This window comes from Rhinoderma darwinii, chromosome 1, assembly GCF_050947455.1.
Source record: "Rhinoderma darwinii isolate aRhiDar2 chromosome 1, aRhiDar2.hap1, whole genome shotgun sequence".
Taxonomy (NCBI): domain Eukaryota; kingdom Metazoa; phylum Chordata; class Amphibia; order Anura; family Rhinodermatidae; genus Rhinoderma; species Rhinoderma darwinii.
The window spans coordinates 240,318,040-240,343,615 of NC_134687.1; the positions used below are offsets into that span (position 1 = coordinate 240,318,040).

Sequence of the window (25,576 nt, forward strand, 5' to 3'; positions counted from 1 at the left end):
TGCAGCAGATCAACCCTGTCGCCTACAAGCTTTGGCTGCCTCCTACACTCAGGATTCCCAACTCCTTCCAGGTCTCCCTCCTGAAACCGGTGATCCTAAACCGCTATTCCAAGACTCCCAGCCCTGCGGTTGCCTCCAGCGGCCCCTCTGACATCTTCGAGGTCAAGGAGATCCTGGACACCAAGAGAGTGAGAGGAAAGACTTTTTATTTGGTGGATTGGAGGGGGTTTGGTCTCGAAGAGAGGTCCTGGGAGCCAGAGTAGAACCTCAATGCCCCTACTCTTCTGAAGAAGTTTCTCTCTCGCTCTGGTCCCAAGAAGAGGGGGGGATACTGTAATGTCCGTGGCTGCGGGCTATCAGCTCCAACCTCCCCCTGACAGCCGCAGCAAAGAGTCGGCAAGCGCTGGCCCCAGCCCCCTCCTCAGGAGACGCCAGCGCCCGCATCCACTCACCTCTGCCGGATCCCGGAGGATGCGCGCGCACGCTCGTCCCTGCTCTTAAAGGGGCAGCGCACGCACCGGACCTCAGTAGCAGAGGTCAAAACCAGCCGAGAGCAGAATGTCAAAATCAGTGAGCCGAGGGTAAATTTAAAGACAAGCCGAAGTCCAGTTCAAAGAGCCCAAACAGTCAAAGGTGATACATTCTGTAACCAGGAGCTTGATCAGACACATGCATACACAAGAAATCACAATCAGCAATGAGAAAACTGAACAGATTCAAATACTCCACCCTTGGCCCTGATAGGCGCAGAATGAGAAATAGGAATGGCTCTGCAACTCAAACCAGGGCCACCCAGAAGCTTGACTAGTAGTCATCACAACCTAAACGTGACAGACGTTTCCTAACAGTACCCTCCTGTCTACGAGGGGCCACCGGACCCTTAAACCTCGAGTTAGGTTTCTAAGGAAACTTCAAATGAAAAACTTTAACTTAACGATTAACATGGACAGAATGAGCAGGTACACAAGTTCGTTTTTCTGGTCCATACCCCCTTCCAGTGCACCAAGTACTGGAGTGTACCCCTGACCCCTATAGAATCCACAATCCTTTGAACCACAAATTCCATATCTTCTTCTACCCGAACTGGAGGAGGAAGTTTCTTGAGTGGATTAAATGGTGGTATAAATTTTTTAAGGAGAGGTTTGTGAAAAACATCATGAATTTTAATAGAAGGAGGAAGAGCCAGACGAAAAGACACAGGGTTAATAACTTCAACAATATCGTATAGACCAACAAACCTAGGAGCGTACTTACGAGACGGTACTTTCAATCGTAGGTTCTTAGTAGAAAGCCCCACCTTTTGTCCCACACTAAATACAGGATCCACCGTATGTTTTTTGTCAGCATTTTTCTTTTGAATTAATCGGGAATTCTTCAGATTCGATTGAACCTGAGCCCAAACTGTGCACAGTTTATTTGATTGAACTTCCACCTCAGGGTTATCACTAGAGGAGGCGGAAAATAAACAAAAACGAGGATGGAAACCATAATTACAGAAAAACGGCGAGGTATGAAGCGAAACATGGTGGCGATTATGTATAGCAAATTCTGCTAATGGAAGGTACTGTTGGGTACCCTGAGAAGAAGATAGAAGCAGTCCGTGATGTCTTTGAGCAGCGTTGGCCACCAGAACTGACGCGCAATTGGTCTCGGGTCTTACGGGCGCCCGCGTGACCTGCCAATTTGGAACTGTGTCCCCAGTGGAGGATTCTTCTTCTGTCCGCCAGACACACAAAAGTCCTCCCTGGGGGAATGTCTCTAACTTGCAGAGGGTTGACAGGGATGATGCAGGATGGGAAATGATACTCTGTGGAGACTCCATAGTGTCCTCTGTCTCAAATGACCTGGACAACGCATCAGCCCTCACATTCTTGTCGGCCGGACGGTAGTGTAGCTCAAACTGGAACCGGGCAAAGAACAGCGACCACCTGGCCTGACGAGGATTCAGTCGTTGGGCCATCTGGAGATAAGTGAGGTTCTTGTGGCCCGTTAATATCAAGATGGGATGAACTGCACGCTCTAAAAGATGTCTCCACTCCTCCAGAGCCAATTTGATGGCCAGTAACTCCCGATCCCCAATCGAGTAGTTGCATTCTGCGGACAAGAAGAGCTTAGAGTAATAGCCACATACCATTAACTTGCCCTTGGAACCTTTCTGGAACAGGAGTGCACCAGCACCGACAGAGGAGGCGTCCACCTCCAACGAGAACTGTCGAGAAACATCTTGATGATGGAGAATACAGGCTGACGTGAAGGCACTCTTCAGGCTATTGAATGCGGACTCTGCTTCTGGAGTCCACACCTTGGCGTTCATACCCTTCTTGGTGAGGTTAGTGATAGGAGATGTCAGTGAGGAGAAGTTTGGAATGAACGTCTGTAAAAATTGGCGAATCCCAGGAAGCGCTGTATGGCCCTCAAGCCTTGAGGGCGTGGCCATTCCATGACGGACTTTACCTTTTCAGGATCCATCTTGAGACCTTGATTCGAGACAATGTAGCCCAGGAAGGGTAGAGCATCTCTCTCAAACTTCTCCAACTTGGCATACAGGCGATTCTCCCTTAACCGCAGCAAAACTTGATGGACATGTCTCCGATGGGTCATTGGATCTGGAGAAAAAAATCAAGATGTCATCAAGATAGACCACAACACAAACATAGAGGAGGTCACGGAAGATGTCATTAACGAACTCCTGGAAGAGGAGTAATAACTCCTAGATATTCATAGTGTCCGTCACGGGTGTTAAATGCAGTCTTCCATTCGTCACCCCATTAGGTAGGATTAGGTTGTAAGCCACACGCAGGTCTAGTTTAGAAAAAATCTTGGCACCACGTATACGATCAAACAGTTCAGAGATCAATGGCAACGGATACCTATTTTTCACCATGATCTGGTTCTGACTTCGGTAGTCAATGCAAGGACGCAGAGAACCATCCTTTTTCTTGACGAAGAAGAACCGGCTCCTGCCGGGGAGGAAGAATTCTGTATGAAGCCCGTCTCCAAGTTCTCTTTAACATAGGCGGACATGGACAGATTCTCTGGCAAGGAGAGAGGATATACCCTACCACAGGGAAGGGAAGCACCAGGAACTAGGTCGATAGGACAGTCATTCGCCCGGTGTGGGGGCAGCGTCTCCGCCTCTTTCTTGCTGAAGACGTCCGAAAATGCAGAATAATGACCAGGCAATCCTGCCAAGGACCGAGGCAGAGGAGGCTGAGCCGAATGAATCTGTACCAGGCAACGGTTGAGACACTCTGGCCCCACTGGAGAACCTCTCCAGAATTCCAGTCCAGGACTGGGGCATGTTGTCGGAGCCAAGGCAGACCCAGCAGCACAGGGTTGACGGCATTGGGCAGGACAAAGAACCAGAGGTTGGAGCCTCAGCAGCTTGGTCACAGCTGTAATTGGGTCTGGCAGAGGTATTCCATTTACAGGTGCAACCATCAACGGCCTCTCCAGAGGGGTAGTGGGCAATTGGAGAAGATCCACCAGGTCTCTACGAATGAAATTAGCAGCGGATGCAGAGTCCAGATACGCAGACCCGATGCGTTTTCTCGCCGGACACTATGGTCACGGGAATGGACAATTTAGACGAAAGTCCTTCTTTACCCAAGGTTGTCTCTCTCACCAACCCTAGGCTCTGGGGCTTTTGGGGACACAGACGCACAAGATGGCCTCCGAGGCCACAATATAGACAGAGTCCCGAGATGCGTCTGCGTTGTCTCTCCTGGGTAGATAGCTTAAACTGGTCCATCCTCACAGACTCCTTAGGAGTATCGGCATCTGAGGACAGCAGGGGTTGCTGCAAAGTAGGGACCGGATTAGGGAGTCCTCCCTCCCAACGAGCTTCTTGGAGCCGTTCTCGGAGCCTTATATCAGTCCGGGCGGCCAGAAAGAGGAGGTCATCCAGGGTAGATGGTAGATCTTGGGCGGCAAGCTCGTCCTTAATCATAGGAGACAGTCCCTGCCAGAATGTAGCCACCAGGGCCTCATTGTTCCACAACAGTTCTCCCACCAGGGTGCGGAAGTGGAAGGCGTACTTGCCCATGGAGGTGTCTCCCTGGCGTAGGTTCAGCAAGGAGGCGGCTGCAGACGAGACTCGTCCAGGCTCCTCAAACACCGTGCGAAATGTCCGGAGGAACCTCTGGAAGTCATGGGTCTCTGGTCTTTGTCTCTCCCAGATGGGATTCACCCATGCAAGGGCCCTGCCACTGAGGAGAGAGACGATGAAAGAGACCCTTGCACCATCAGACAAAAATGTCCATGCATACAGGCTAAAGTGGATCTGGCACTGGTTCAAAAATCCATGGCAGGTCCTTGCGTCTCCATCATAGCGGGCAAAGGAAGGGGCAAAGAAAATTGGGGATTAGCACTGACAGGAGGTGTAGTCAGTGGATCAGTACAGCCAGGAGGTGTAGTAGGAGGATCGGCAGCTTGCACCTCCAGCCGACGTGCAATACTGTTCAAGGTCTGGCTGAGTTGGTCCTGTTGAGACCGCAGGTCTAGCATATCTTCCCGCATCTCTTGTGACGTCATCATGGTCTTGGATTGACCAGCGGAGTCCATGGCCTGAGCCTACTGTCACGTTGGGTACGTTGACACACTGGGCCGTACCGCCTTGACGGTATGGCAGCTGGCCAACAGGACACAGGTCACAGTCTATAGTTCGTATAGTGTACCTGTGGTAGCTCAGACAGTAGCAAGACAGGCTCGGCTGGGACTAGGCAGCAGGCAGGCGCCAGCGTGGTGTAGCAGAACAGGCGTGGAATACAGCACAGCACGACTTCAGCTCAGCGCGGCACTTGACCAGGATAGCACGGGATACAGGTTACAGGTAGCAGGAACGGGAAACACTGAGAACTGGGAAACATTAGGAGACCATTTGCTTAGACAGACTAGGGTACAACAACAAGGCTCAAGCAAGGCAGGAAAGGGCTAAGCCTCTCTTATAGTCCAGGGTTCTCATGGGCTAATTTTGTACTATTTTCAGGTGCGCGCGCTGGCTCTTTAAGAGCGGGCACGGGCAGGACAAGTGGAAGTGAGCGCTGGCGTCTCCTGAGGAGGAGATGGGGACCAGCGCTCACAGTTCCATGGCTGCGGGCGTCAGGAGGTGAGTGAGCCTCATGGCCCGCGACCATGGGCATGACACGGTGTCCTGGCCAGCTGCCACTCCTCTACGGCAGAGCGGCCTAGTGAGTCCACATACCCCTAGATCGTGACACGTATTTTCATATGTATAAAATACAAAACAAGAAAATCATACAAGATAAATCTACCGATGTACAAGGCACACTTTATGGCGGCAGGTACTTTTTATATGGGTGATATAGGTGCTGGATAACTATGTATTTACCATGGGCTGTGTTTGGTATTGCCGCTCTTGGACAATCCTATTACTAAAGATCATGCTCCGGTTATAGCATATCACAGATAGCATATTATATGGAATAAATGCATACCTCCCATTACTCTACTTTACGCTCTCCTTCCTGTATCAGTAAAGCAAAAACTTAGACCTCATGAAAAAGATTACTGCAGATACTATGCCAACTGTGCAATAATATGATTCATAAATCCTGAAAATCACTGTGCAGCCCTGCCATGTCAGAGACTCTACCCTTGTTCAGGGAGGATGGATTTCAGCTTATTGGTTTTAAAATATATTAAATGCTATAACAAGCTGCTGTAGAAATCTGGCAATGAAGCGGTTATTAGCCTGAATGACACAGAATTTACACATATACTTCCCAGCAGGAAAAAAGAATATTATTTCTCAGTAATAGATGATGTGACTTGTGTTTAATTCTGGTCTTCTTGTACTTGATTAAATATATCCATCTATGTGCCAAGGCCTGTTCTGGTAATGTTTCCTGATTACACGGAGTGGAGGGAGGCCCCAGGGCGTCTGGCTGATGTTGAAATCAATGTGCAATGTAGCTTCCTGGGTCAATTCTAACAGTTGTTATCTTAATAAGAAGCTTCTAAGGGTGTTAATACTAATGTAGACCCTACATTTAAAGGACCTGTTTGGAAAATATATTACCGTTTCATATATTTTTTTGCCAACTCTTTTTTTTGTGTTTGTAAAAGAAGAAAGGCACCGATAGAGTTATAGATATATGATAAAAAGAATGACATAGAAATATTATAAAGCTGATTACATATGGGCAACAGTGGTCATAAATATCGCCTATCCGCTGTTGAATCGCTCACTACAGCGTTCCAAACTGCTTTTGGAAGTGACATCAGCACAAGAACTGTGTGTCGAGAGCTTCATTAAATGGTTTTCCATTGTTGAGCAGATGCACACAAGCCTTCGATCACCATGCGCAATTTCACGTGTCGGCTGAAGTGGTGTCAAGAACGACGCCTCTGGACTCTGGGGCTGTCAAAACGTGTTCTCTGGAGTGATGAATCACATTTAACTATCTGGCAGTCTGATGGACGAATATGGGTTTGGTGGATGCCGGGAAACGCTACCTACTGGAATGCATAGTGCCTAATGTAAATTTTGGGGTTGGAGAAATAATGGTATTGGGTTGTTTTGTATGCTTTCAACTTTGTGGAAACAGTCTGGGAAAGCCCTTTACTGCTCGAGCATGACTGTGCAAAAAGCAATGTCCATAAAGACCTGGTTGAGGAGTTTGTTGTGGAGGAACTCGAGTGGCCTGCTCTGAACTCAATCCCATCAAACACCTTTAGTATGGATTGCAATGCCTATTGAAAGCCAGAAATTCTTGTCCAACATCAATTCCTGATCACACAAATGCTCTTTTGGTTTTGAAATAATATCTCTAACAAGTCTATATAGGTGTGATGGTCAGGTGTTTACAAACATTTGGCCATGTAGTGTCAGTAGTGGAAATTCAGCCTACACATCTTTACACCCATGGTTTTGTAAACCGTTTACACAAGTTCAAAGTTTAACGTTCCTCCAAATCCAAGCCTTGAAATCTGAAATGTAATGGCACGTTCAGACGTGGCGGAATTGCGGTGGAATTCCGCTGCGGACAGTTCGCAGTGGAAATCCGCAGCAGACAGTTTGTCCATTTCTTTTCAACACCTTTTTAGTTATCTTCGTGCAGACGTTGCGGAAAACTCCGCTGCGGAACACGTGCTGCGGTGTGGAATTTTCTGCACTGTTTGTTGCGGACTTGTTGCAGAATTTTCCCATTGACTTCAATGGAGTTTCAAAATTACGCAATGAAATCCGCAGATGTAATGTGTGTTATTATTAACCTTGTAAGTAACTTCACATGTTTATGTCATGTTTTCACTAGTTTACATGTATGTATGATGTCTGAATAGCAGCATCTGCAGTATGTAATCATATAACATATATAACATTATTCATAAGTACAAATCAAACTTCAATATGCACTGTCTATTTGTTTTTCAGGTACATAACCGTCCCGAATCGTGGGACACCTCCAGTGCAGGATATAGTGAGCGCAACACACGGGATCAAAGCTGGACCTATGTATGTCGAGGTCTATACCCAGACTGGGACGGAATGTTTGAAAGAGAGCAGGGTGTGATCCGAACCTGAATCCGCAACGACAAATCCGCAGAATTTTTCCTAACATTTTAGCCAAATCCTCAACGGAATCCGCAACGTGGATTATGTGCGGCATTGATGCGGACAGTGTCTGCAACAATTCCACCACGTCTGAACATGCCCTAAGGGTCAATTTGGGATGGTAGGAAGTATGCATTATTCTTCTCACATAGTTTTCCATTATCAAATGTGAGCTAAGTTATTAAACGATAATAAATATAAGACGATAATAATAATAAGACGATAATAAATATAACCTAAACTGGCATTTTTTTGGGGGAAGGAAAGGTAAGGTAGTTTCTACACAGCTTATTAAAGACAGATATGTCACTGTAAAATGTCTTGTAATATTAAATCTACACTTTACATTGCATGCAAAGATTCATTGAATTATCATATTAGCACCCCAGAAGATGATGAGCCCTGTTTCATCAATAAACCCCACATATTACAAATACCTATTTTGCCCTCTTAAATTTCTAGAAATGTAAGTCATGCATTTTATTACTCTGCTGTTCAATAAGGTCATGTCCAGCTAACGACGCAAAATTACTATTAGGGCTCATTTACACGAGCGTGTTATACGTCCGTGCAGCACAGACCTATAATAGTCTATGGGGCCGTGCAGACAGGTGCGTGATTTTCCCGCAGCGTGAGTCCGCTGCGAAAAACTTACGACCTGTTCGATATTTGTGCGCTGTTCGCGCATCACGCACCCATTGAAGTCAATGGGTGCGTGAAAACCACGCATGTCACACGGAAGCACTTCCGTGCTAACAGCGTGATTCGCGCAACAGCAGTGACAAGGATGAATGAAAACAGAAAAGCACCACATGCTTTTCTGTTTACAAACATCCAAACGGAGTGTCATAATGATGGCGGCTGCACGAAAAGCACGCAGCCGCACATCATATGCTGCTGCCACACGGAGCTGTTAAGGAGCTGTTAAGTGCCTTTTGCGCACGCAAAACGCCGCGTTTTTTGCGTGCGCAAAACGCACGCGCCCCTGTAAACCCGGCCTTAGGCTGAGTTCACACGTCACGGATTTGAGGCAGATTTTCAGCGCAGATTTTACACTTTGCAATGCAAAAGGGTGAGATCTGCGTCCAAACCACAACAAAATCTGCAACAAATCCGCAACGTGTGAACTCAGCCTTAGGCCTCATGCACACGACCGTAAAAACTCCCGTTATTACGGGTCGTAATTACGACCCGTAATAACGGGCTCATAGACTTCTATTGGCGACGGGTGCCTTCCCGTTTTCTCACGGGAAGGTGCCCGTGCCGTTGAAAAAGATAGAACATGTCCTATTTCAGGCCGTAATAACGGCACGGACAGTCCATAGAAGTCTATGGAGCTCTCGTAATGACGGGTGGCTACATGTGTGCACCCGTCATTACGGCAGCGTTGCTAAGCGACGTCAGTAAATAGTCACTGTCCAGGGAGCTGAAAGAGTTAACTGATCGGCAGTAACTCTTTCAGCACCCTGGACAGTGACTACCGATCAGAATAAACCTGTAAAAAATAAAAATATAAGACGTTCATACTTACCGAGAACTTCCTGCTTCCTCCAGTCCGGTCTCCCGCCCGTTGCCTTGGTGACGCGTCCCTCTCGACATCCGGCCCGACGTCCTGGATGACGTTTCAGGCCATGTGACCGCTGCAGCCAATCACAGGTCAATCACAGGCTGCAGCGGTCACATGGACTGCCGCGTCATCCAGGGATGTCGGGCTGGATGTGAAGAGAGGGACGCGTCACCAAGACAACGGCCGGGTAAGTATGAATTTCTTTAACTTTTATTACAGAAAGGGCTGTCCCTTCTCTCTATCCTGCACGGATAGAGAGAAGGGGCTGCCGATTAGTGTAGTGCTATTTTGCCGCCAAAAATGTGCCCGGGTTCGTAAATACTGGTGCAAAACGGGTCGAATAAGTGTGACACCGGACCCGTATTTCCGCCAGTATTTACGGGTGGGAAAAAATACGGTCGTGTGCATGAGGCCTTACTCTGCCCACAGAGTGAAATATAATGTTCCTTATTAATAAGAGCACAAGGTAAGTAAAATATACAATTATGCATATTTCATGTTGAATTAATGTTTATTTCAAACAGGAGAAATCTCATAGGTGGACTACACATATATATTTTTTCATGTTATAAAACACAAATCCGAAAATAAATAATAGATAAAGCTTTTTTTCCCCAAAATGCAAACATAAATGTAGAGCAGATTGTATAGCACTGACATAATGTAGGCTGCACATAAAAACTTACACACACAAAGATATATCGTGATAAACGGCAGTTTTTCATGTCCGAGATGCGCAGCGCTCGTGTGAATCAGGCCTTATTCTGAAGATCAGTGGGGATCACTGAAGTCCGACCCCCACAAATCATTAAGTATACCTCCCAACTTTTGAAGTCGGAAAAGAGCGACATTTTTAAGCCACGCCCCTAACCACGACCAATATCCCGCATAAACACATCAAATCACTGCCAGATCCTTCTTCAAATAACAAGATCATATTCTCACTGCGGATTTCTAGACTTACAAAAAAAAACTATGGATATCACCAATATTATGGATCAGGTTATATCGTCTTTGTGTTACTTTTCCTAACTTGGGTATAACATTTGCTCATCACGGCAGCGGCTGCAGGTCAAACCAAAAGGCTGAGAACAATGAAAGTCAAGAGGGAGACCCTGTGGTGGATGACTTTTCAATTGACAGGTAGCAGAGTTAAATGATGGGGATTTTTCTTTCCCAGTTGTGTAACTCTGCTACCGGTCAATGGAAAAATCATCCACCAGAGCCCCCTTGTAGATCACTCCACACACAGCACCCCTGTACATAGCGCCAGACACAGCCCCCTGTACATAGTGCCACACACAGCCCCCATGTAGATAGCTCCAAACACAGCCCTCCTGTAGATAATACCCCACACAGCCCCCCTCTAGATAGTGCCACACACAGCCCCCCTGTAGATAGCTTCACACACAGCCACCTGTAGATAATACCCCACACAGCCCCCCTGTAGATAGCTCCACACACAGCCACCTGTAGATTGCACCACACACAGCCCCCTGTAGATAATACCCCACACAGCCCTCCTGTAGATAGCGCCACACACAGCACCCCTGTAGATAGCTCCACACACAGCCCCCTGTAGATAGCGCCCCACTCAGCCCCCCCTGTACATAGCGCCACACACAGCCCCCCTGTACATAGCTCCACACACAGCCCCCCTGTAGATAGCTCCACACACGGCCCCCCTGTAGATAGCGCCACACACAGCTCCCCCTATAGATAGCGCCACACACAGCATCCTTTTGACATAGGGACACACAACCCCCTCCCCCCTTGTACATAGTGCCACACAACCACCCTTCCCCCTTGTACATAGTGCCACACAACCCCCTTATACTTTGTGCCATAATGCCGCCAGAGTGGAGAGCGGTAGAGGTAGCCTACTGCTGCCACTCTCCGCTCTGCTTTGACGTCACTCACCGTCTTGCAGCAGCGTTCTCACTGGTATCAATGCCGGCCCGATGAGGTCAGGTGACTGGACTGGTCCATTCCCGGGCCGGCATCGATCCCAGTCAGAACACCGCCGCAGGACTCCTGCCTTCTTCTGATGCTGATTGCTGCTGCAGTCGTCCAGCATGCAAGGCGCCTGTCAGCAGCGATCAGCTGTTTTGATACAGCTGCAGCGCCCAGTGGGAAATTTTTCAGACCGCCCGGGACTGCGGGACAGCGGTGAGAAACCGTGACGGTTGGGAGCTATGCATTAAGTGATTGCTTATCCTAGTAAAATGATATCACTCAATACAGTGGGAAAATACTTTTAGTCTGTAAATCTCTAAAAATGCAGGTATACTTTAATGGAGTCTGTTATTTTACCATAAAAAAAAATGTGCAGCCTTCAATTCAGATGTGAGTACATACTACAAAATGCTTTACAGTGCTTGGCACACAATTGGATGAAATATGACCAAGTATAGTAAGTAATGTTAGAATCTTCTTGTAAGCAGTAAATGTGCTGCTGTGAGAGTGTGCATAAGATTTGCAGGGAAGGGCTACTGCAAACAGCCTGAGGAAGGTTATATGATAAAGAAATGTTGCATTACTTAGCTAGTTTAGCTTACTGCAGGAACCAGAAAACATTTTTAACATGTTATGTGCCACTAATTTTATATCTAGTGCAACATTCATATATAGAGATTTGCTTCTGCTGCTTTTAGCTTGGCAAATCCACTAACTGCAGTTTTAGGCTATGTTTTAAAAACGGCCGCTTAAAAACCGCCCCGTGGGAACGGAACGCCTTTTTTCCCATTGAAATGAATGGGCAAATGTTTGGAGGTGTTCAGCCCCTGCATATTTAGCTGTTTCTCGCGGCTCTTATGGCTGACAATTTCGAGGCTGTTTTAAGGGAAAACAGCTTCTGATTTCAAGGCATTTTTGACGCTGAAAATGAAGCTTCTTTTTTCTGCTTTTATTTTTTTACGAGGCATTTTATTTAAATTCAGCAGTGTAAAAATACGCCTCATGTGAACAGTACAGTGTATTTCCTATTGAAATCAATGGGAAACTGTTTGCAGGCTTATTTTAAGTGTATTTTGGTGCATAATACGAGCCTTTTACGCTCCAAAATAAGCCTAAAAATAAGTCGTGAACATAACCTTACTGGCAGTACAGGTGCTTTTCATGTGAAATGTATGGCATTTAGAACATACAAATATCATTTAACTCAATGAAAACATTAATAGTGAAGAAATAAAGATTATTTCAACAGTGCTGCATTTCCTTGTCTTCTGCACATCATTAAAATGTTTTAATCAAACTGATGACAACATAATGAGTTTATAATTTCTGAAAAATTAGAAAGAGTTGCCAGAACCTAAATTAAACTTTGTTCCCCTTGAGAAAGGAAGCAAAAGCAGAAAATAATTTACTTTATAAAAAACATCTCTTAGGCCTCATGCACACGACCGTAGCCCGACCGTAGCCGTGTGCACGCCCGTGATTTTCGTGTCGGCCGGCTGCGGACTGTCAGCGGACTGTCAGCCGCAAGCCGCCCGCACATGCACATGGCCGGGCCATTGTTTTCAATGAGCCCGGACCGCAACTCCGGACCATAATAGGACATGTCCGTACTTTCTGCGGTCCGGGTTCCCGGGCCGTGCACGGACCGCAAAAACTACGGTCGTGTGCACGGCCCCATAGAAAAGAATGGGTCCGCAATTCTCCCGTGGATTTGCGGGGGAATTGCGGACGCAAAAACACGGTCGTGTGCATGAGGCCTTAGAGGTTTCACGAATCTGCAGAAAATTGCAAGCCGCACTGCATACAGTTTTTTCAGTTTTTATTGTGCATATTGCTTGGGGGCTTAAGAATGACATAAGCCACTGTATGGCTTATGTTGGGGATTTATGTTCTGCGCATATGCAGGGACATTTTTCCTGGTGTACCAAAGGGAAATAATTTGCCTAATATATTGCACCTCTTACAGAGGACCTGTCACCTCTCCTGAAATGTCTATTTTAGTAAATACTTGTATTCCCCGTGAAATAAAAATTCTGGAGTATAATTTCTCAGAGCACTGCATTGTGCCATTGTTCTGTTATTCCTTCTAGAAGTTTATGAATAAATTGAAAACTGGGTGTTTGCATTCCCCTTGTCAAAGGGATGTGTCCCTACACAGTCTTAGGGTATGTTCACACGACCTATTTTCGGCCGTTTTTCGGGCCGTAAACGCCAAAAAAATGGTCGAAAAATCGGAAGCAGAACGCCTCCAAACATCTGCCCATTGATTTCAATGGGAAAACGGCATTGTGTTCCAACGGAGAGATTTTCGCAGCGTTTTTTTACGCGCAAAAAAAACGGGCGCGAAAAAGAAGTGCCAGGACACTTCTTGGGACGTTTTTGGAGCCGTTTTCCATAGACTCTATTGAAAAAAGCTCCAAAAATGTCCGTAAAAAACGCTGCGAAAAACGCGAGTGGCACAAAAAACTTCTGAAATTCAGGAGCTGTTTTCTCTTGAAAACAGCTCCGTATTTTGAGACGTTTTTGACTCTGCATGTGAACATACCCTGAATCTGTCAGCACTGATTGGACAGTCTCAATTTGTGTAGGGACACAACTCCAACTGGTAACACCCAGTTGACAATTTATTCATAAATTTGTCAGAGGAATAACAAAGGAACGGTACGATGCAGAGTTCAGAAAAGATGCACACAGTTCCTTACTCCTCATGGCTGGCGTACATTTACACCAATATTTGGTGCAAAGAATGGGCATATCTACTAAATTGTATGCACTTTATGACTTAGCCACACCGCTTTGTCTAACATACATACATATAGCCACCAATTTTATCACAATTGTTAAAAGAAAACAAAAAAACACAAAACCTCTTTGCCTAGAATATATAGAAATGCATATTTATCTCTTCCGTTGGTTATCACCATTATCAGTAGTATTGGAGTTTTAACTGTGGTTGTGTGCTTCCCTAAAGAAGTCACTAAACAGAAACCACCAAATAAACAGACACAAAGGTCCAGGGTAATCAAACTTGGCCAAAGGTGCATGTTCATACCCCCAACAGTCTTATTTCATGCAAATGTAACCATAAAAAGTCAGGGCTTACACAAATTTTCATAAAAGGGATGTTTCTTGCCAATTTTGAGTCATTCCCTGGTGAAACAGAGGAATTTAAAATTTAAATACATGTAATTTATATAGAGAAAGGGTGATGATCATCTGCTGGACACCCCCCCAGTGTCCGTAAATCAAGGTAAAAATAAAAGGAGACTGCCCCAGAGAGAACTGCCAGTAGGGTCTGCCATTCCTATACACAGATCCCACCTAATGATGTATATGAATAACTTGAAATGGGTTTTCACTTTTGAACATCATTTTACTCATTGCAACATTGCAGGAGAAGCTGAACTAGGAGGATTTATGTCTATTTTTAATCTTACTAATTATATTACTCACTTTGTCCGAATGTTTATTGTCATTCTAGCAAGCTTATCACAAACTTGGGAGGCACACAATTCTGTATAATGTCATTCTATGCTATAGCATTAAGATTTACCTTCACTGAAAATACTGTAGGGCTCTAGAACAGCTTGAAACACAGCCCAAGACTGTTAGGGTATGTGCACACGCTAGCTGTCATTTACGTGTGAAAAGACAGACTGTTTTCAAGAGAAAACAGCTGCCTCGTTTCACGCGTAAATGCTCCTCCTCGCATTTTGCGAGGCGTCTGAGACGCTCGTAAATCTTGAGCTGTGCTTCATTGAGTTCAATGAAGAACAGCTCAAATTACGTGGCAACGACGCGTAAATTACAGGTTGTCTGCACAGTACGTCGGCAAACCCATTCAAATGAATGGGCAGATGTTTGCCGACGTATTGTAGCCCTATTTACAGGCGTAAAACGAGGCATAATACGCCTCGTTTACGCCTGAAAATAGGTCGTGTGAACCCAGCCTAATTCTTTCTCAATGAAACCATACAAAGTTAGCACAAACATTTAGGCATGAAGAATTCTCCTGACGTCTACCAAACCCAGATTCATCCTTTAGACTGCCAGTTGGTGAGTTGTGATACCTCTCATGGTACTGATATTGTCTGATGTTGGCAGTTTGGAACGCCCTATTAGAAGACAATTTCTTAAATTATAATAGGACATACATTATTAACCCCTTCCATCCTGAAGATGAAGCGGGCACAGTTCCGTGTGAGGCGGGTGTCAGCTGCAATATACAGCTGACATCCTGCTGCAACGGCGGAGTTATCTCCGACTGGCGCCGTTAAACCCCTTAGATGCTGCGGTCAATAGCAACTGAGTGGTTGACAGAGATTGGGTGCTCCCTTTGCACCCCATCGGCCCACAGAGAGCGATCGCTCGAAATGTTGTGGTGCTTTTTCTCCTTTATTATTTGAGAAAATTAAAAATATTTAGCTAAATCGACAATTTACTGGGAAAAAAAAATTCATTTTTCATTTACACTGCCCAATTCCAATAAAATCTATGAAACACCTGTGAGGTCAAAATGCTCACTACACGTCTAGATGAATTCCTTGTGGGGTGTAGTTTCCAAAATGGGGTCATCTTGCAGTGTTTCCTTCGTTTTGGCACCACAAGACCTCTTCTAACCCAACAAGGTGTGTAAAATATATTCTAATAAAAAGAAGGCCCCAAAATCAACTAGGTGCTCCTTTGCTTCTGAGGCCAGTGTTTCAGTCCAGTAGCACACTAGTGCGACATGTGGGATATTTCTAAAAACTGCAGAATCTGGGCAACAAATATTGAGTTGTGTTTTTCTGTTAACACTTGCTGTGTTACTGAGAAAAATAGATTAAAATAGAATTTCTGCAAAAAAAAAAAATTTAATCTGTAAATGTAACCTCCACTTTGTGTTAATTCCTGTGAAACACCTAAAGGGTAAGGGTATGTTCACACGGCCTTTTTTTCGGGCCGTAAACGCCTGAAAAACGGCCGAAAAATCGGAAGCAGAACACCTCCAAACATCTTCCCATTTATTTCAATGGGAAAAACGGTGTTCTGTTCCGTTTTTTTAGCCGTTTTTAATAGAAAAACAGCTCCAAAAACGGCCGTAAAAACGCAGCGAAAATCGAGAGGGGCTTAAAAAACGTCTGAAAATCAGGAGCTGTTTTCCCTTGAAAACAGCTCTGTATTTTCAGATGTTTTTTGTTAAGCGTGTGAACATACCCTTAAGAAACTTTCTAAAGGCTGTTTTGAATACTTTGAGGGTGGATTTTTTTTTTAAATGGGGTGATTTACGGGGGTTTATAAAATATAGGCCCCTCAAAGCTACTTCAGAACTGAACTGGTCCCTAAAAAAAATAAGCTTTTGAAATTTTCCAAGCCATGTCATTTCCTACAAAAATAAAATGATGTAAAAAAAATGATGAAAACATAAATTAGACATATGGAAAATGTTAATTAACTATTCTGTGTGGTATTACTATCTGTCTTACAAGGAGATACATTCAAATTTAGAAAAATGCAAATTTTTAAAAATGTTCTAAAAAATATGGTGTTTTTCACAAATAAGCAATGAATTTATCGACCAAAATTTACCCCTGACATAAAGTACAATGTGTCACAAAAAAAACTATCTCAGAATCACTTGGATAGATGAAAGCATTCCAAAGTTATTACCGCAAAAAGTGCCACATATCAGATTTTAAAAATGGGGCTCTGTCAGGAAGTACAAAAATGGCTACGGCAGGAAGGGGTTAAAGACTAGAGAATAGAAACAGCGTAATCTATCATATATATATAAGGCTAAGTTCAAACGTGTGTTGTACAATCCGTTACTCTGATCCGTTTTTAGATCAGAATAGGGATAAAAATGGATCAGTAAAAAATCCCATTGAAATCAAAATAACGGATGCAAACATTTTACAATCCGTTTGTATCCATTTTATATTGACACTAATGATAAAAATAACCCATCCATAAGATATCCGTTATTTTGAACCGAGTAAAAGTACTGTACTCTGCACCGAAAAAACTCCATAAAAAAAACAGATGACAACATAATGAACGCAAACGGATGCAATTAAAAATCCCATTGAATTCAGTGGGATTTTTAAAGGATCAGTTTTTATCCTTATTTTGATCTAAAAACGGATCAGAATAACAGATTATACAATGCAAGCGTGAATTTAGCATAGGAAAAAAAACCCTGTCGCAGCTTTGTCCACGCAAAAATAAAAAAGTTATGGGTCTTAGAATATGGCAACACAGAAAACAAATGATTTTTTAAAAAAAGTGATTTTATTGTGTAAAAGCTGCAATACATATAAAAACTATGTATATTTGATATTGCCGTAATCATATCGACCCGCAGAATAAAGTTAACATGTAATTTATGGCGCACGGTGAAGGCCGTAAATAAATATTCCAGAATTGCTTGTTTTTGGTCATTTCCTTCTCCAAAAAAAGAAATAAAAAGTGATCAAAAAGTCATATGTGTCCCAAAATGGTACCAATAAAATCTACAGCCCGACTCGCAAAAAACAAGCCTGCACACTGCTCCATTAACCGAAAATGTAAAAATTTATGGCACTAGTAATGCGGTTGTAAAGGATCTGCCAGGCACTTCTGTGTATACGCCCATGGGTAATCAGTCTGCACCTGGTTCTATGTCTCTGAGACTGACTCCATCTTCCACCACTCAGGATGGCAGGCTTAGGAGTGGGAGAGCCTATCGCAGCCTGGCCAGACGGAGCTAGTTCCGCCCTCTGTCTATTTATACCTGCCTTTCCTATTCCTCCTTTGCTTGTGATTCTTCTCGTGTGGTTTCCTGGCCTTGCTGCAGCTCCTAGCTATTTGACCTTGCTTCATACTGACCCCGGCTTACTGACTACTCTCCTGCTCTGCGTTTGGTACCTCGTACATTCCTGGTTTGACTCGGCTCCTTCACCTCTCTTGTTGCTCACGGTGTTGTCGTGGGCAACTGCCCCATTTCCCTTTGATTGTGTCCCCTTGTCCGTTTTGTCTGTTGTGCACCTACTGAGCGTAGGGACCGTCGCCCAGTTGTACCCCGTCGCCTAGGGCGGGTCGTTGCAAGTAGGCAGGGACTGAGTGGTGGGTAGATTAGGGCTCACTGTCTGTTTCCCTACCCCCCTGTCATTACAGCGGTGATGAAAGAACATCCCGATGTGCAGGCCGGAGGGGAACATTCCTTCAGTTTCAGGGCCATAGTATTTAGGAACTAGGAAGGGAAAAGACATAGCACATCTGCTGGAAGCGAGGGCGCCTGTATTATACCAGTGCAAAACTTTCCCAGCAAAATTTCCCAAACTACAAAGGAAAAAAAGTCCCCAAAAGGTACAGAGTGTTACAAAAGGTGGATAAGAAAGAATACCGTTTATCAGTGCGACACTGGCCTGTGCATAACAGATTGCTTCACAACATACCAGACATCTATGGATAATTGGATTACTATACCCTCTTATTATGCCCTGATGTACGCCGCGCAGATTACATATGCCCCCACATTATAAACAGAAATACCAGTAATACTCAAATAAAACTACTACCAAGCCAAATCCATGCTTTAAATGGCGCTCCTTCCCTTCTTAGACCTACAGTGTGCCCAAACAGCAGGAGAACCCGCTTAACAATTTATGGGGTAAGATTCTCCAGTGGCACAAGCTGGGCACAACATATTGTGCGGTGAATAGGCATATCAGTGGAAAAATTGCAATTTTCACTTTGCATCATCCACTGCGAATTAATTTCTGAAAAACACCTGTGGGGGGTCTACATTTTCACTACACCCCTTGATAAATGCCTTTAGTGGTGTAGTTTCTAAAATGGGGTCACTTTTTTTAGTACATCAGGATTTTGTGAATGCGATATGGCGTCCGTAAACCATTCCAGCAAAATCTACGCTCCAAAAGTCAAATACCACTCCTTTTCTTCTGAACCCTCCCATGTATCTAAACAGTAGTTAATAACCACATATGGGGTATTACCGTACTTGGGAAAAATTACTGTACAAATGTTGGCATGCTTTTTCTTCTTTATTCCTTGTGAAAAAGAAAAATGTTGATTTAAAACTTCATCTTATTGGAAATTGTTTTTAATTATCACGGCTTAATTCAGCAAAAAACCGTTGGGATCAAAATTCTCACTATACCCCTAGATGATTCCTCAAGGTGTGTAGTTTCCTAAATGGAGTCACTTTTGGGGTGTTTCCACCAAACTAGTACTACAGGGGCTCAGTAAATGTGACATGGAGCCCAGAAACCATTCCAAAATCCAAATGGCACTCCTTCCCTTCTGAGCCCTACCGTGTGAACAAACAGCAGTTTATGATCACATATGGGGTATTGTTTTACTCAGGAGAAATTGCTTTACAAATGTTGTGGTCCTTTTTCTCCTTTAGTCCTTGCGGAAATTAAAAAAAATTAGCTAAACTTATATTTTCTTTGAAAACATTTTAATTTTCACTGCCTACTTCGAATAATTTCTGGAAAAAATGTGTGTGGTTAAAGTGCTCACTATACCCTTAGATAAGTTCCTCAAGGAGTGTAGTTCCGAAAATGGGGTCACTTGTCTGGGGGGGGGGAGCCCACTGTTATATCCCCTCAGGGGCTTTGCAAATGTGACATGGCCTCCGCAAACCATTCCTGCTAAATTTGAGCTCCAAAAGCCAATTGGCGCTCTTTCTGAGCCCTGTCATGTGTCCATACAGCCATTTATGACCACATATGGGGTATTGTTTTACTCTTGAGAAATTGCTTTACAAATTTTGTCTCCTTTAGTCCTTGTGGAAACTTTTCTCCTTTAGTCCTTGTGGAAATAAAAAAAAAATAGCTAAACCTAAAATTATATTTTCATTTTTACTGCCAATTTCCAATAATTCTGCAAAAAACCTGTGTTGTCAAAATGCTCACTATACACCTAGATAAATTCCTTGAGGGGTATAGTTTTCCAAATGATGTCACTTTTGGAGGATTTTCACTGTTTTGGCACCGAAAGAGCTCTTCAAACACGACAGGGTGCCTAAAATATATTCTAATAAAAAGGAGGCCCCAAAATTCACTTTGCTTCTAAAGGCCGGTGTTTCAGTCCATTAGCAGACTAGGGCCACATGTGGGATATTTCTAAAAACTGCAGAATCTGGGTAATAAATATTGAGCTGCGTTTCTCTGGTAAAACCTTCTGTGTTACAAAAAAATGAATTCAAATTAGAATTGCTGGAAAAAAAAATATGAAATTTGTAAATTTCACCTCTACTTTGCTTCAATTCCTGTGAAACGTCTAAGGGCATGGCCAGACGTAGCGGAATTGCTCTGGAATTCCGCTGCGGACACTCCGCAGCGGAAATCCACAGCGGACCCGTTTCTCCATTGCCTACCACAGCTTTGTGGTTGGGTTCGTTTGCACGTTGCGGACAATTCCGCTGCGGAGCATAGGCTGCGGTGCGGAATTTGGTGTCCGCAGCATACAATGGTTGTTGCGGACTGATTGCGGACTCATTGCGGAATTTCTCCATTGACTTCAATGGAGATTCAAAATTCTGCAATGAAGTCCGCAGATGTAATGTAGATGTTATGTGTGCTGCGGAGCGTATTGGTTTTTTAACATGACATTTCTTCATTCTGGCTGGACCTATGTGTATTTCTAGGTCCACAGCCAGACTGAGGAAGTCAATGGGGCTCCCGTAATTACGGGTGACTACGTGTGCACCCATAATTACGGGTGACTACGTGTGTGCACCCGTAATTACGGTAGCGTTGCTAGGCGACGACAGTAAATAGTCACTGTCAAGGGTGCTGAAAGAGTTAAGCGATCGGCAGTAACTGTTTCTGCACCCTGGACAGTGACTACCGATCACAATATACATCAACCTGTAAAAAAAAATAGAAGTTCATACTTACCGAGAACTCCTTGCTTCTTCCTCCAGTCCGGTTTCCCAGGATGACGTTTCAGTCTAAGTGACGGCTGCAGCCAATCACAGGCTACAGCGGTCACATGGACTGCCGCGTCATCCAGGGAGGTCGGGCTGGATGCCGAAAGAGGGACGCGTCACCAAGACAACGGCCGGTAAGTATGAAATTCTATTACTTTCACTAGGGAAAGTGCTGTCCCTTCTCTCTATCCTGCACTGATAGAGAGAAGGGAAGTACTTTCACCTCAATACGCAACAGCTAGTCCGCATCAATTTAATGCCCATTTTGGGCAGATCCGCAACAGAATCTGCAATGCAGATTCTGTGCGGCATTGATGCGGACAGTTGCGAAAGAAATCCGCCACGTCTGGCCATGCCCTAAAGGGTTAAGAAACGTTTTAAATGCGGTTTTGATTACTTTGAGGGGAGCAGTTTTTAAAATAGGGTGACTTATTGGGGGTTTCTAATATATAAGGCCCTCGAAGCCACTTCACAATTGAACTGGCCCCTGTAAAAACAGGCTTTTGAAATTTTCTTGAAAATGTGAGAAATTGCTGCTAAAGTTCTAAGCCTTGTAACGTTCTAGAAAAATAAAAGGATGACATATGGGGATGTTAATTAGCAACTATTTTGTGTGGTATAATTGCCTGTCTTACAAGCAGATACATTTAAATTTAGAAAAATGCAAATTTTACCACTTTTCGATAAATTTTAGTGTTTTTCACAATTAAATACTGAGTGTATCGAACACATTTTTCCAGTAACATAAAATCGAATGTGTCACGAGAAAACAATCTCAGAATCGCTTGGATAGGTAAAAGCATTCCGAAGTTATTACCACAAAATGAAACATGTCAGATTTGAAAAATGAGGCTCTGTCAGGAAGGTCAAAAGAGGCCACAGCAGGAAGGGGTTAAAAACTATTTTCTATACTGTTCTGAAACAATATAAAATGAAGGAAAATGCGTAAAGTTATTGTTTTGTGGTCTTTTATAGTGATCTAATAAAACTTTATTTTTTAATTATTTTCTTATTAAAATTTGTAAAAAGTCTGAACATATCTACAATTAAGATGCATCTCATTACCGAAGGATGAATTTTTGTTACAAGTGATTAAATGTGGGAGAAGAAATAGAGTGTGATGTTTGGAGTATAGCTGTTTTTTTCATGGAGTTCTAGTTTAAAAAGGACCTATCACTGGTAAATCATGATAGTTTTTAATAAAAAAATTGTTAGCCCTACAAATAAAATAATTATCAAAATATAATTAATGAAAACAAACATTAAAAAACAAAGTGAACGGGTATGTTCACACAGGGTGGATACGCTGCGTAAAAGCATACAGCGTATCCGCCCTGGGAGCCATAGTGAAGTTTTTCGGCCGGAATGTCGACGTGTTCCTCTGCCGTCCTGCAGGCTGGACTCCTGGGATGATGTTTAATCCCACGTGACTGCTGCAGCCTGTGATCGGCTGCAGCGGTCACATGGGATGAAATGTCATCCCAAGAGGCTAGCCTGGAGGAGAAAACACAGAATTCTGGGTAAGAATAAGATAAAGTTGCGTTTTTTGCGGAACCGCTGCTTTTCCGTTGCAAAAAAACGCAACATCTACTATTTATTGCGGGTTTTACCTCCCTATTAAATTTAATGGGGAAAACACACAACATATAAGCAGCGATTACGCAACTACAATTGACATGCTGTGGATTGAAAACCTGCACGCAGGTCAATTTTTGAGCGTTTTTTTCTGTTCAGCATTTACGCAGCGTGTAGATGAGATTTGTTCAAATCTCATCTACTTGCTGCTACTGTATTCTGCTGCTGATTTTCCCCAACAAAATTCATTGTGGAAAATCCGCAGTATTTAGGCTATGTGTGAACTTACCCTTAAACTGCGAGATCTTGCAGTTCTCACTAAACAGTGTTCTGTATATAGCAGTTATATAGCAACTGCTATATAACTACTACATACTGTCCTCATTTTAGCCGTGAGATCTCACGATAACAAGAGCATGTTGACGGTTTAATACTGTATTCGTGTAATGATAGGGGTAGGGAAACAGACAAGTGAGCCCTGATCTACCCGCCACTCAGTCCCTGCCTACTTGCAACGACCCGCCCTAGGCGACGGGGTACAACTGGGCGACGGTCCCTACGCTCAGAAAGTGCACGACAGACAAACGGACAAGGGTACACAGAGTTAAGGGAAATGGGGCAGTTGCCCACGGCAACACCGTGAGCAACAAGAGTGGTGAACGAGCCGAGTCAAACCAGGAGTGTACGAGGTACCAAACGCAGAGCAGGAGAGTAGTGAACAAGCCGAGTCAAACCAGGAGTGTACGAGGTACCAAACGCAGTGCAGGAGAGTAGTCAGTAAGCCAGGGTCAATATGAAGCAGGGTCAAATAGTTCAGAAGCTGCAGCAGGGTCAGGAAACCAAACGAGAAGAATCACAAGCAAGGAGGAACAGGAAAGGCAGGTATAAATAGACAGAGGGCGGGAGCTAGCTCCGTCTGGCCAGGCTGTGATAGGCTCTCCCACTCCTAAGCCTGCCATCCTGAGTGGTGGAAGATGGAGTCAGTCTCACAGACATAGAAGCAGGTGCAGACTGATTACCTATGGGCGTTGACACAGAAGCTGTACCTGGCAGATCCTTTACAGTACCCCCCCCTTTTATGAGGGGCCACCGGACCCTTTCTAGGTGGACCTGGTTTATTGGGGAAACGAAGGTGGAAGCTCCTGACCAATACCCCAGCGTGAACATCCCGGGCGGGTACCCAAGTCCTCTCCTCAGGCCCGTATCCTCTCCAATGGACCAAGTACTGGAGGGAGCCTTGGACCATCTTGCTGTCCACAATCTTGGCCACCTCGAATTCCACCCCCTCAGGGGTGAGAACGGGGACAGGAGGTTTCCTCGAGGGAGCCAAGGATGGGGAGCAGCGTTTAAGGAGGGAGGCATGAAACACGTCGTGTACTCGAAAAGATGCGGGCAACTCCAGTCAGAAGGAGACAGGATTGAGGACTTTAATGACCTTGTACGGCCCTATAAACCTGGGAGCAAACTTCTTGGACGGGACTTTAAGGCGCAAGTTCTTTGACGATAGCCACACCAGATCCCCGACCATAAACAAGGGGTTAGCAGAACATCTTCTATCTGCCTGAGTTTTTTGTATGCTCTGGGACGCCTCTAGGTTCTTCTGAACCTGGGCCCAGACTCTGCACAGTTCCCGATGAACGACCTCTACCTCGGGATTGTTGGAACTACCAGGTGAAACGGAGGAGAACCGTGGATTAAACCCAAAATTACAGAAAAAGGGGGAGACCCCTGACGAGTTACTGACCCGGTTATTAAGGGAAAATTCGGCGAGGGGAATGAATGAGACCCAATCATATTGACAGTCAGAGATAAAACACCTTAAATATTGTTCTAGAGACTGATTAGTCCTCTCAGTTTGGCCATTAGTTTCAGGATGGAAGGCAGAGGAGAAGGACAGATCAATCTCCAACTTTTTACAGAAGGCTCTCCAAAACAATGAAACAAATTGTACCCCTCTGTCAGAAACAATATTGACAGGGACCCCATGGAGACGCAGGATGTGTTTGACAAACAAGGTAGCTAACGTCTTAGCATTTGGTAGTTTCTTGAGGGGCACAAAGTGGCACATCTTACTGAAGCGGTCTACTATAACCCACACCACCGACTTGCCTTGAGATGGAGGCAAATCGGTGATAAAATCCATGGAGATATGGGTCCAAGGTCTCTGGGGAATGGGCAAAGAACGTAGTAAGCCCGCTGGTCGGGACCTGGGAGGCTTGGACCTAGCACAAACCTCACAAGCGGCGACGTAGGCCTTAAAGTCTTTAGGCAACCCAGGCCACCAATAGTTTCAGCAGGGCCAGGAAACCAAACGAGAAGAATCACAAGCAAGGAGGAACAGGAAAGGCAGGTATAAATAGACAGAGGGCGGGAGCTAGCTCCGTCTGGCCAGGCTGTGATAGGCTCTCCCACTCCTAAGCCTGCCATCCTGAGTGGTGGAAGATGGAGTCAGTCTCACAGACATAGAAGCAGGTGCAGACTGATTACCTATGGGCGTTGACACAGAAGCTGTACCTGGAAGATCCTTTACAATTCGGCAATGGTTTATGGGAAGGTGAAATGGTCATGACGGGAGGAGCTTTACAGGGAATTTGGTGCCCACTCTTGTGGTTATTTACATAATGTGCATACGCCCTATAAAGCCTTTTTTTTTTATATTAGTTCATTTTAAATAATTACATTAATAACAATTTTTTGTGGGGCTAATAATACTTCAACTAAAAATCATGATGATTCCCTCTGTGAAGGTCCTCTTTAGACTAGAACAGACCCTTTACATTTTTTCAGATTTTGTTATGTTGAGGCCTTGTGCTAAAACAAAAAAATATATGTTTTTCCCTATGATTCTGCACTCATAACTCCCCATAATGACAAAGTGAAAACAGAAATTTATTAAAAATGAAAAACTCAAATTTCGCTATGGCACTTGAAATTTAGCTCTGATGGCCTCCAATTTCAACAGATAATTTTTGAAATGTTGTTA

The 25,576-nt window shown here is 44.3% G+C and overlaps 1 long non-coding RNA gene across 1 annotated transcript in view; it reads left to right on the forward strand.

Annotated features, from left to right (window-relative positions):
* LOC142760156 (uncharacterized) overlaps positions 1-7,926 on the forward strand; it is a 30,448-nt gene extending 22,522 nt beyond the window's left edge. Inside the window, exon 3 of the long non-coding RNA XR_012883257.1 lies at positions 7,397-7,926. This is a non-coding gene — a long non-coding RNA (uncharacterized LOC142760156). The remainder of the gene's footprint in view (positions 1-7,396) is intronic.
* Positions 7,927-25,576: the final 17,650 nt, after the last annotated feature.